Below are 13335 nucleotides of genomic sequence, written 5' to 3' on the forward strand. Positions count from 1 at the left end.
AGGGACTCTCCAGGGTTTAAACGTCCTCACCGTAGTCCCGGCAGGGGTGCCATGCTGATCCTACAGATAGGAGGACGGCTGAGTCTCTGCAACTGGCAGCAAAGAGAGACACGGAAAGGTGCCACTGTGAGACAGGCCATGGTTTGTCCAGAGGGCCCCCTGGCCTCCGGTCTTGTCCTCTCCCGTGTCCCCAGCATGCATTGTTGAGGGAAAGGCCTTTAGAGACTGTGGATATTTTACAGGTGGGAGAGGAAAGGCCCAGAGAGAAGACGGGACTCGAATGAGGTCACCTGGAGAGCTGGGCGCTGAACTGTGGCTTGGGCGCAGGGCTTGGGATGCCCAGGCCAGGGCTCTTTCTGGTCGTCTTCCCTGGCTTTCATCACAATCATGGAGAAGTCCCAGGGAAGCAGCTGGTGGGCTCTCCGATGAGTCGGGCCATCCCTGGCTCCCCAGGGAGACTATTTGCTGTCCCTCCTACTTGAGGGGGGTCTTGTCTCCTCCCCCTGCCTCTTGCCAGGGACCCAATCTTGGTGAGAAACCTAGGGGAGGCAGAGGTGGCCCGAGGCAAGCTATGATGATAGTTCTGAAGTCTGGCCAGGACAGCATAGAACATAGGGGATTTGGAAAATAGAGTGAAAACAGTGATGTGATTAAAAAAACAAAAAACAAAAAACTCCTCTAAGACTCAGAAATCTGTTGGCTTTATTGGAAAGCTTCTCACAATAGAGTTGTGGGATATCCCAGGAATCTCACCACAATGCTCTTCACCATAACATGGGATAGCCTGGAAACTTAACCATAATACTAAGAACAACCTCACTTTAACACCAAGAGAATGGGCTAGCCCGGAAACCCAGTGGCAATACCTTCACTATGGAATGAGATATCCCAATAACTGACTGCAATAGTGAACTATTTTAGGAACACCATTGTAGTAGTCTTCCCTTTTGGGTAGGATATCCCAGGATTCCCACAACACTGATCACCGTGGAGTAGAAAATTTCAGCAAAGTTATCGAAGGGTTAATTATTACAGAGTGAGTGACTCTCTTGACAAAACTATTCACTGTGAGTGGGTTAGTTCAGGAGCTCCACCTTAATGCCGGTGACTATGGAGTGGGCTATCCCAAGAACTCGGCTCTAACACTGATCACTATGGAATGGGCTACTTTGGAAAAATCTACAATAAGAATCGCAATGGAATAGGAGACCCTAGAACTCCAGGGTAACACTAATCACTGTGGAGTGGGCTATCTCAGGAACCCCACTGTAATGCTGGTCACTGTGGCACTGCTATCTAAAAACCCAGCTTTAGTGCTCATTCTGGGTGAAATATGGATTCTGTGTCAGGTGGGCTCTCCATGGCCCCAGGACTTTTACACCGGTTTTCAGAACCCTTGAGAAAGGACTGCTCAACGCTGAAGAAGGCAGTGAGGTTGGAGGGCAATGGGGATGCATATAAGAAGAAAAACTTACTTTCAATCAGCCAGTTAATGAAAGAGGCCGGGAAGTGTTTGTCCTGGGGAAAACCAGAAAGCCTCTATTAATTGAGCACCGTCTGCATGCCGGGCCCTGAGCCTCTCATTTGGTCCTCACAACAAACTTGCAATATAGGGATTATAGACAGGATTATAAAAAGGAGACTCAGAGATGTGAACAGCTTTGCCCATGTCTTACAGAGAGCTGGTGGAGAGCTATTCCTAGAATCCGGACCCCCACCTCTGACCCTGGACAGCTGGGTGCCGGAAGGCATGGGGGCTCTTGGTTCCAAGGACCGTGAAGATCCTACTTTGTGGAACAAAACACACTCCTCATAATCAGAACTTCCCATGAATTGAGGTGCTGGTAGGATGATGTTCATGCTTAGGAGAAGCTCAGACGGGAAGGGTGCAGGAGAGGCCAGCATGGACCCCTCCTCCAGCGCGGACCCCTCCTCCAGCACGGACCCCTCCACCAGAGTGGACCCCTCCTCCAGCGTGGACCCCTCCTCTAGCATAGACCCCACATATTGTGATGTCAAGTAACTAACTTGATTTTTTTTTTTTAATATTTAAGTCAAGGGGAAAGGGAAATAAATCACTAAGTTTTGAGTTCCTACTCTGTGCTGGACAAATAACCAGACATCTTCTCATCTAATCATTATGCTATATTTCATGCATGTCAAGATACCATTGATTATGACATACGCTATTTAATGTGCCACCGAGAGTTTATTTAAATCGCCAACTAGATAATGACATACCACTGAATATAAGACATATCCCCAATTTCAGAAATGTTAGCCTCCAATACACATGCCTCTCCTAACAGGGCAGCTGTGACACATTTGCCTGGCCGAGGGGACCCCAGGGAGTGATGGGGTGAGGCCACCCTTGAGCTAGTCTCAGATGTGAAGATACGGCTAATCTCAGAAGATTCCTCAGGGGAGAAGCCGCTGCTCGTACCTGAAAGTCCAGGCAGTAATGAGGCTCAGATGATGGGGGCGCTTGGGTGAGAGCAGAGTAAAGGTTCCTAAATAACCCGAGGGAGTGGACATCTGAAGGAGAGAGAGGGACAGAGGTGACAGAGGACAAAAGGAGACCCAAGAGATGAAGTTGACTGAAATACAGACGATAAAACTCCTTCCTTTGTCCCTGTCTTACACAGACTTATCCACGAGGGGGAGATAATTCCCAAATTCCAGGAAAAAATATCGTAGCCCCAGGGCCCTACAGTCTTCCCACCAAGAGAACATTCTTAACTTGGCATGTAGTAATCTGTCCATCCATCTATCTGTCCATCCGTCCATCCATCCATCCTCCTGCATCTTTCCTGCTTCTCTTATATCCACCTCATTTTTCTATCTTCCCTCTATTCTTCCAGCTAATCATCACTACGCCTAAATCCCTTTCCTCCATTCTCCCTTCCTTCCATTCTTTTTTCATCATATTCTGTCCAAACCTCCTTGTATTTACCGGTCCTCTCATTCATTCTTGCATCCACCCACCCCTCCATGCGTGTTTTCATTTTTCTATTTTACCATTCATTCATACTTCTGTCCTTTGTTCCATTCACCCACATTTCCCCCTTCCATCTCCAGTTCATACTCCAGCAAAGTGTATATGGAGTGCCTACTCTGTGCTCGACTAGGCGACAAACACAAGAAAGACTACAACAGAGTCCCTCCCCTCCAGGAGCTTCTGTTCTGGTGGAAGAAACCAACAATTCCTACACAATATGATAAGCATGGTGGATGGGTGTGCAAATGCCGTGGCAGCCCTCAGGAGGGAGTCATTCTTCCTGGAGAGATCTGGAAAGGCTTTGGGGAAGACAAACCATTGGAGTCACACCCTGAAGGGGACTGGGATTGTTCCGGGCAGAAGGAGGGCATAAGAAGTCATTCAGAGCAAAGCTATGATGTGTCAAAAGGGCCTGGAGTAATATGGGATGTCTGAGATCAGCTGGCTGGAGCAGCAGGAGGGGGACAGAGGAGAATAAGGCTGGAGCCATTGCAGGAAAGACCTTGCCTGCCAGCTCTGGGGCTTTGAATTCGATCCTCCCAGTAACGGGAAGCTACAGAAGATTCTGATCAGAGGTGTGATTCAGAAAAATCTGTCTGGAAGCCATGAAGGGGAGAAAACAGGAGTGGGTGCGGTGGCCCCTGCAATGTCTCATCAGGCCTGCCCCACATCTTACTTTTCAGAATGCTCAGCTGTTGATTGATGATGTAGAACCAGAAACGGACCACTGGGCACAGCTGACATGCAGACGGAAACTGTGACAGGAGACTTGGGCCGCCCTGCTGGCCAGGCCTGGCCCAGTCCAGCCCGGTCCGGCCCAGTCTAGTCCAGCCCGGTCCAGTCCAGTCCAGCCCGGTCCAGCCCGGTCCAGTCCGGCCCAGTCCAGCCCAGTCCGGTCCAGCCCAGCCCAGTCCAGCCCAGTCCGGTCCAGCCCAGTCCAGCCCAGTCTAGTCCAGCCCGGTCCAGTCCAGTCCAGCCCAGTCCAGCCCAGTCCAGTCCAGTCCGGCCCAGTCCAGCCCAGTCCAGTCCAGCCCAGTCCAGCCCAGTCCAGCCTGGTCCAACCCGGTCCAGCCCGGTCCAGTCCAGCCCAGTCCAGCCCAGTCTAGTCCAGCCCGGTCCAGTCCAGTCCAGCCCAGTCCAGCCCAGTCCAGTCCAGTCCGGCCCAGTCCAGTCCAGCCCAGTCCAGCCCGGTCCAGCCTGGTCCAGCCTGGCCCAGCCCAGTCCAGTCTAGTCCGGTCCAGCCTGGCCCAGCCTCTGACCGGCCACATACAGAGCAGTGATTTTATCAGAGTCTTTTGTAAACACAACACAAATCTCCCTCTACCACAGGTGAAAACTACTTGGCACACATCAGTCCCTCAGTAAGTGTCCCTTTCTCTCCCCTTTCCCCCAGCATCAGGGACCCGGACAAAGGACAGGGCAGCAAAGTTCCAGGGGCTGGAGGGTCTGGGGTTACAAGCGCCTGCCTGGGCTGCCTGTCCCCGCCGTGGCTGTTCATCTGTCCCTCCAGCTGCCCTGCAGGTCTCCAGGCCCACCTTGTCAAACTTACCATGGTGGGTAAGGAATTCCGCAGGGCCTGTGTCAGCATGACTTTTGTCGCTGAAGAGAGCAGGCTGGGAAGGGGAACAGGGACAATTAAAATAACAACAGTTACAGCTAATAGTTACAAACTGTGTTTTCCACTCCAGAGACGAGTCGAAGCGCTTTGGCATCTGCTGACTCAAATGACCATAATCGTTCAAAACACAGACTGTTTGCCTCCCAGAGCACTACCTCCTGGCTGTGTGACCTTGTCCAACGTACATAACATCTCTGTGCCTCTCGTGTGTAATATGTAAAACAGAGCTGTGGTGAGGATTCGATAAGTGAAAGAAAGAGATGGGCTGGAGGACAACCCATCATCAGGAGGGCCTCTAGTGTCTCCTAAACGGGTGGAAGCTTTTACCTCCCCTGTGACTTGGTTTAAGGTGCGTAGAAGGCAATTGCTCTTAGAAACCATGTTCTCGAATAATGGTTGCCAAGAGGTAGGTGGCAGGCCAAAAGAGGCCCGCAGGTGTGCTTTCTTTTGCAAGGACAGTCTTTTAAAATTTTACAGTGAGTTTTCAGAATTTAAAAATAAAGTAACTTTACATAAAAATCCAAATGTCCAGTTTCTGTTTAAGGTACAGAAATCAGACAAGACTGGGCCCACCTTCCCAAACGACCAGTCAGCCGGAGCCAAAGAGGGACTGCTCTCTTTAGATAAGGTATATAATGGTTGGTTTGCCACAGCCCTCCATTCTCGACTGCATCCGTAAAATTGAAATTGAGCTTGTATGTTGTATTTCTCTTAACTGGAGCCCAATTGCTAATTTCTGCTAATTTCCTACCCTTAATGGGCATTTAAGTTTATGATCTTTGTTCTAAGGCATTGAATTCAGAGTCTGGGAGCTAGAAAGGATCACAGACAGCAGGCAGTTGGGTTCTCAGGCTAGTCTGCCTGTCTTTTTAAACCCTGAGTTATAGTGCCCATCGATGGTTTACAATGTCCTTCTCAACTATGAAATGATCCTAGAGATCATCCATTAGGTGGTGATTGGGTTTCCAGCCCAGCCTCTGGATGCCTTTTTGGGGACTGGTTTGTCTGAAATAGAGTGCTACAGAATCTGATGAACCTTAGCTTATTGCTCGTAAACTGAGTAAGCATGCATTTTTAGACCTCATCTAGTGAACAAAGCTTAGGTTTTTAGGGGAGACCACAAAAGTGCTTTTGAGAGATCAGTTTGTTTTTTTACCCTTCAATCCATCCCTCCATCTATACACCCATCCATCCTGTATCCATCCTGTATCCATCCATCCATCCATCCATCCATCCATCCTCCCAGCCACCTATCCTCCCAGCCATCCATCCTCACACTCATCCATTCATCTGCCCATCCAACCATCTATTCATTCTTCTCTTTCTCTCCAGTGTATCTCCGGGAACAGCACTGTAGTGACTGGCTCAACATCTGTTGAGTGAATAAATGAACAAATGAATGATAAATATAAGGCGGCTTCTGCTCCCGCAGAGCTCATGTAGGCATGCACTCAGGCACAACATAATGTGAGAAGTGTTAGGACAGAGATTCTGCCCAGGATCCATCTGCCCAGGATCCTGCCCAGATAAGGGACCACGCAACACTCAGGGCCACTTTCAGGGAAGACATGGGCTTCTAGCAAGAAGCTAACCTCTCCTGTTTAGAAATCTAGTTCCCTGGTGGAGAAACCTGGGCAGAGGTTGAAGTGAGAAGAGAGATGCTCTGGTGGTGTGGCTTGCTGTACCTTGGCTGTGGTCCCCCGTGAGCCTGGTCGTTGCCACTATCATAGCATTGTCCCCCACCGCACCCTGCCCAGCGCTGGGCCCTCCCTGCACAGCACCTACCATGTTCGCATGTGGATCCCGGTGAAGACGGGCTGGCAGTTCTGCAGAGCAAGTGAGACTTGGCCGGATCTGGTCTGGGGCAGTGCTAAGGGAGCCTGGATGGTCACATCCAGTGTGGAGCCACTGAGGAAGCTGAGCAGCCTGGACACCCGGCAGGAGGACAGTGTGAGCTGAGTTGCTGGGGAAAGTCCACATGGGGGCCGAAGCAAGGGTGGCCTGGGAAGCCATAGCCAAGACACTCCCTGGGCCCCAGGCCAGTCCCAGGGGCAAGTCACTGGGCTTATTTTCTCTACCTCTGCAGGGCAGGAAACCTTCCCTTTCCAGAGAAAATGTTTGGGGCTGTTCTAAAGACTTCCCTCAAACTTGGAAATCACTGGCATTTGTGGGCTTGAAAGGTGACCTACACATATTTATGTTTTTAAATGATGCCTGTTCTCGGGCACCTGGGTGGCTCAGTCTGTTAGGTGTCTGTGTTTGGCTCAGGTCATGATCTTGGGGTCCTGGGATTGAGTCCCACGTTGGGCTCCCTGATCAGCTGGGAGTTTGCTTCTCCCTCTCCCTCTGCCCCTCCCCCCTGATAGTGCTCTCTCTCTCTCAAGTAAATTTTTAAAAATTAAAAATAAATAAATAAATGATGCCTGTAAAAAGTGTATACTTTTAACTTAATTTGTTTTTGAATATATATTAGAAAGTAAGTTAAAGTAACTGGTTTTGTTTAATTTATTTTTTAATAGGCAATACATTTTCATGGTTCAAGATTCAAAAGATAGAGAGAATGCACAGTGAAAAGCCCACCTCCTACCAATGATCCCCAGCCACCCAGCAACCCGTTGGGATCACACAAATCATCAATGCTTTCTGTGTCTCCTTCCAGAGATATGATAAGCACATCCCCATCCACTCACATGTATAATTTATGTCTCCGAGCTTTTGTTTCCTGTTCTGTAAAATGGGCACAATGGGGGTATCTTCCTTCTAAGGTTATGGCAAATAACATATTATATATATATTTCATAAAATAATTCATATATATAATTCATATATTATATAAATATAATTCATAAAAGCCTCAGCATGGTGCCTGGAATATATTAAGCACTCAATAATATTAGTTACGTTTTATCACCACAGTCATCTCTTTGAGGACAATTTGGCAACACTTAACCAAAAACTATAAATCACACTTCTGAGAATTTCTAAGTAAATAATCAGAGATCTGAACAAAAATTTATTTATTTATTTATTTATTTATTTATTTATTTATTTATTTATTTTTAAAGATTTTATTTATTTACTTATTTGAGAGGCAGAGAGTGAGCAAGCAAGAGAGAGAGCATGAGTAGGGGGAGGGGAAGAGGGAGAGGGAGAAGCAGACTCCTTGCTAAGCAGGGAGCCCAATGTGGGGCTTGATCCCAGGACCCCAGGATCATGACCTAAGCCGAAGGCAGACGCTTAACCGAGTGAGCCACCCAGGTGCTCCATGAACAAAGATTTATAAGGCAAGACAGTAATCACAGTAATCATAAGACAAGACAGAAATCACAAGTAATCACAGAATAATTTATCAGAATGAAAATTGGGGGGGGAGTGCCTGGGTGGCTCAGTCAGTTAAGCATCTGACTTGATTTCGGCTCAGGTCGTGATCTTGGGGTCATGAGATGGAGCCCCATGTCAGGCTCTGTGCTCAGCTGGGAGTCTGCTTGAGATTCTATCTCTCCCTCTCCCCCTCCCCATACTCTCTCTTTCTCTCTCTCTCTCAAATAAATAAATCTTTTTTAAAAAAGAATGAAAATTGGGAACACCTTAAGTGTCTAACGATAGAGGAATGGTGAAAACGTATCATGGCACACCAATGTGACGGAATATTTACTGCCATTCAAAAAGGTGCTGAAAAAAGTGTGGAAAGGAGGAAACTGAAATGTTAATGGCCATTGTCTTTGGGCTGTGAATTTAGGTTTATACTTCAATATTTTGTCCAAGTTTATTACAACAAAGCATGCAAAAATGGCAGAAAAAGAATAGATTTACTCTCACACCTATCTTCCTCTTAACAACCATCGCTAAGAAGCTTATATGTTTAGAAAGATGTCAAGAGCTCCTGGTGGGTAATGAAAGTAGCCAAAGGGCATTTTGCCAGTTGTTTAAAAAATTGCCCCTGTCTCCAGGTATTCCCTTCTATGCCCCCTTCTCTAGCCACGAATGGTTACTTAACCTTGGGAAAGTGATAGTCAGTCTGGTCTGAAACTGCAGTTGGAGGTCGGAGAAAGGATGGACTTTCCATGACACCTGGACGATGTCAAAGTCAGTGATTTTGAGCCTGCAGAATGGGAAGCATGAGGGAAATTGAACCAGCAGAAATTCCCAGTCTTCTCAACTCAACACCCAAACTGCAACGTGGCCTTTCTTCCATCCTCGGCCCACCCTTTCTTAAGCTGGGTTTCCATTCTGAATCCCATCCCTACTAGACAAGGAAAGCCTTAGTCAATAACTGAGATGTTTTTCAGTTCATTATTATGCTAAAGGAAAATTAAGACATCAGATTCAAAGCACCCCAGTTCAAAGGAACTGTGGTGTTAACTTATTGCAAAGATGCTCTTTTAATCACTGGGGTATTAAATAATAGCTCAGATATCAGCTGGGAAGGGCTTCCTCTGTACCCTTTTCCAGTCCTATTTGTAATTCAGTAGGGGCTTGGACAAGCCTACATAAATCCAAGAGATGAAGCCATATGGGGGAGTGTTGGGTGGTGGGTTGGCAGTTTGGACGAGGAAGCAGTGTCTGATGCTGTCTTCTCAATGTCACCTTTCCAAGTAGGTGAGTGAAACTCTGATGCTTAGAGTGCAGGGTGGTATCTTTCAAATACCTGCAACCTTCACTAATCAGTGCTTTGGAAAACTATTTTATTGCTAAAGGACTCAAACTCACCAGCTATTGAGTTTCGCAAAAGGATTGTACTCTTCAGAACATCGTTGATGCCAACAAGACTCCCGTGCCCACAGAAGCCCCCAAGAGAACCCTTGCAGAGCAGGCCTTCCAGAGCCAAGGACCCAGCTTCCTCCAGGAGGTGATCTTTGCCAGTAGGTAAGGTCCTGCTGCCCAGGAGGATCCTAAGTAGCATTTCCCTCTCCTGGACCAGATTCTGGCTGTTGAGAATGATGGCTCCCTGCAGCCCTTCCTGAGCCAGGAGATCTTTGTTGAGGACATTTGTTTGGCTGAGAGCATCTCCAGATTCCATTTCAATATCTTTTCCTTGACTGTGATGAACCAGGGGAGGCAGCACACTGCCATTGGCTGGACTCCTGTGTTGGGGAGCCCTGCCATTCACTGGAGTTCCCATGTGGCCAAGATTTCTAGATTGCGTTTCTATAGTAGGACCAGAGGGGCCAGGGGTGCCATATACAAACTGGTTGCGACCTAAAGATGACCCAGCCTCAGACTTGCCATAACCATTATGGGTCCTAGCTCCAAAATAGTCATAGCCAAAAGATACTCCAGCCCCAAATTGATTATAACCTCCAGATGGTCCAGCTCTAGACTGACCATGACCATTAGGTGACTTAACTCCAAACTGACCATAGCCAAAGGATACTCCAGCCCCAAGTTGACCAAAATCTAGAGATGATGCAGCCCCAGGATGAGTATAATGATTAGATATCCTTTCTCAAAGCTGAACATTTCCTCCTGATGACCTAGGCCCTGATTGAATATAACTATCAGATGCAAGCTGACCATTCACTGACCAAGCCCCAGACTGACCGACACCAGATGACCCGACTCTAAGTTGATCCAGTCCATTCATTGATCTAGTCTCAGACTGACTAAAATGACTAAACGACCCATACCCAGGTTGACCATATCCTCCATGTGATCTTGCCCCAAACTGACTGTCACCAACAGATGTTTCATGCCCAATATGACCATTTATTGACCTTGCCCCAGATTGACTATTCCCTTTAGATGACCCTACCCCAATTTGACTGTCCCTGTTAAATGACCTATCCCCAGTCTGACCACTCATTAACCCCACCCCAGACTGACCAAAAACACCAGTTTTCCCTGACCCAGGCTGATCATCCATTAACTCTGTTATAGATTGATGATAACCACCAGATAACCCAGGCCCAGATTGACCATTTAGTGATCCTGCCACAGACAGACCATAACCACTAGATGACCTAACCCCAGTTGGACTGCTCATTGACCCTGCTCCAGACTGACCCAAACCACCAGATGACCCAGGTCCAGACTGACCATACTGTCCAAATGACCCTGTCCCAAACTGACCATGGCTACCAGATGACCCAACCTCAGTTTGACTATATCCTCCAGATGATCCAGTCCTTAGCTGACCATAGCCATCAGATGATCTATCCCCAATTTGACCACTAGCTGACTGATCCCCAGTTTGACTACTCATTAACCCCATGCCAGACTGACCAAAATCACCAGTTTTCCCTGACCAAGGCTGACCATTCACTGGCCTTTCCCTGGATTGATCAAAACCACCAGATGACTCAGGCCCAGACTGACCATTTAGTGCCCCTGCCCCAGATAGACCATAACCACTAGATGACCTATCCCCAGTTGGACTACTCATTGACCCAGCTCCAGATTGACCCAAACCACCAGATGATCCAGGTCCAGACTGACCATGTAGTGCCCCTGCCCCAGATAGACCATAACCATTAGACGACCTATCCCCAGTCAGACCACTCATTGACCCTGTTCCAGATCGATCCCAAACCCCAGATGACCCAGACTCAGGCTGACCATATATTGACTCTGCTCCAGACTGATGAAACCTTCCACATGACCCACTCCCTAGCTGACTAGAGCCATCAGAGAGCCTATCCTCAGTTTGACTATAATCACTAGGTGATCTACCACCAGACTAACCACTCATTAACCCCATCCCAGACTGACCCAAACCACCGGTTTTCCCTGACCCAAGCTGACCATTTATTGGCTCTTCCCTAGATTGGCCAAAACCACCAGATGACCCAGGCCCAGACTGACCATAACTACCAGATGCAGCTGCCCTAGACATGACAGCACTTCCTAGAAAGTCATCTGCAGGAAGACCACTACCCGAGACAGTACTTCTCACACCTGTAATGTCAGGTTGGGCTGATGAGGTATGGTCAGAGTAGCCAGGGCTCTTCATACCCTCTTGACCAAACTGTCTGGGAGGAGTCACTCCTTTGTGGTCTAAAGATCCTTGGCCAATCACATCGCTTTTGTCAGCAAAGCCTTGACCTTTCATCTCGCTTTGACCAGGGTAACTCACAGTGATCTGATTGGCCACATGGGTTCTCATGGGTGGAGTAAGACTCGGCCCAGCTATTCTTACTGGGGGTGTGATTATCAGGTTGGTTTTCAGGGGCAGGGCTGGGAGCACACTGGGTTTCTCAGGCTGGACACTGTATTCAGTGGCATCTTCAGTGTCAGGGTCCTTCAGAGAAATGTACTGGTCATTCTTAGGGGAGTTCTGTTCATAGAAGTGGGCATTTCCTCTGCTACTTGAAGAACTGCTGGTGGTCTGAGCCTGCTGGTTGCTGCCACTGAGAAGGCCTGTGCCAAGCACACCACCATTGCCAAGAACCTGGCCAGTCTTAAGAAGGCCTGTGCCCAACAGACCGCCGCTGCCCAGGAGACCTCCACTTCTACTGCCTGCAGGGACGAAGACACATAGGTGAGTCCGAGGCCACCCCTCCCACTAGAGCCACAGGAATGAGGAGCTCAGCTCCGTGACCATGCCCAGGAACCAGGATAAGGATTACCCTCAGAGATTTGGAGCTGAGACTCAATCTCTTCATTTTCTTGAGCATTTGATCCAGGAGGCAATGACAAGTCAGACAGAAGGTAATCACATTGGGGCCATTTATGGCGGAGAGAGAAAATGATGATATAGTTATGCTCTGAGAAATAAGCACTGTAGCTTCATGGGGGGTGGGGGGGGTAACCACTTAGTTGTTGACAGCTTCCCAGATCTTCGTGTTAGTGCTCCGGGAGGCCCAGAGAATTCTGAACTTTGAAATCACTTGCATAACACCTCTCCCCTTTTTATAAATCAATTTTTTTTAACTTAACTACTTTGTAGGGAAAGTTTCTGTCCCTTGCAACCAAACAACCTCTAAGACAGAAATTGGTATCAGGAGTGGGGTTCCAGATTAGAAACCCTCAGAGAAAAATATGGACCAAACTTTGGACTTGAGGCATATGAGTGGTTTCTAAAATCTTTTATCAAAAGATTGGAAGCTGTAAGTCTGTGATATGTGGTTCCAAAGCAGCTGGCTAAGTACTTACCTGCAATCTCATGGGACTTAGGTCATCAGAGACTAAGGCTGGAAAGATTTGCCTGGAAACTAAGTGTAAGAGGGGAAGACTACAGTCAAAGGGCAGAGAGGTGACATGTGGTTTGTATTAAGCCTATGATCTAGACATCAAGCGGGATCTGAAAAGTATTAGGAACCTCTGGGAAAGGCAAAGTGTCTCCTATATCACTTGCATATCTAAGCACTTCTAATGAGTCAGCCTTGGTGACAGGTGTCAGCTTGTCCAGAAGAAAGGAGTTTGTTTCTGGAATCTTCTTGGAAGGAGCTTCCAGGAAGGATGTGACAACTCACCTGTTTGGGAGCTGGAACCTCCAAACTGAGCATGGCTTATGCTAAGCAGGTGCCAGGGGAGGAGGAGAGCCCACAAAAATGTCCCCATGTTCACTCCAAGTGCCTGTGGAGACAAGAGTCAGTCAACAGGGAAACATTGATCTGGGATCCAGGAGCCCTGGTGTCTTATCCGATCTTCACCATCACTTTCTATGTGGCTTAATCAAGCCCCTCCATTTCTCTGAGGCTCAGTTTCTTAATCTGTAAAACTGGCCTATTTTTACTTGCCCCATCTCTTGAGAGGAAAACACGACGATGGACATAGAAGC

Source organism: Ursus arctos, unplaced genomic scaffold, assembly GCF_023065955.2.
Source record: "Ursus arctos isolate Adak ecotype North America unplaced genomic scaffold, UrsArc2.0 scaffold_16, whole genome shotgun sequence".
Lineage (NCBI taxonomy): Eukaryota > Metazoa > Chordata > Mammalia > Carnivora > Ursidae > Ursus > Ursus arctos.